We start from the raw sequence: 463 nt of genomic DNA on the forward strand, positions 1-463 counted from the left end.
AGATTGACTGGGGACAGATCAGTCACTGATGCTTCTCTTTCTTTTATAGGTTTCGGATACGGCTGCCCTTTAACGACAGGGGTTGTGGCGTACAAGTGGACTCAAACTGAAACGAAATATTGTTTTTGTGAGACTTCCTGAAGGAGCTAAAGGACCAGAATCTATCATCGGTCCTCCTCTGAGGCAGCAATACGTGAGCTGTAAACTACTAGCACATTTGTGTGATTCAAGAAAATGTTGCAAAAAAATAAAAAGATTTTGATTTTGTTACTGTTTATTGATAAATACATTCGTTTATAGAACTGTTACAGTTATATGATCAAAGCCTTTTTGTTCACACATACACAGAAAAAACTTTTTTATCTGTCTTGATATATTGATAAAAGAAACGTGACCGTCCAATGTAGAAAAACAAATCATTAAATCAAGGAATGTGCATAGACATGTACAGGCATATCCATAC

This window comes from Penaeus monodon, chromosome 22, assembly GCF_015228065.2.
Source record: "Penaeus monodon isolate SGIC_2016 chromosome 22, NSTDA_Pmon_1, whole genome shotgun sequence".
Lineage (NCBI taxonomy): Eukaryota > Metazoa > Arthropoda > Malacostraca > Decapoda > Penaeidae > Penaeus > Penaeus monodon.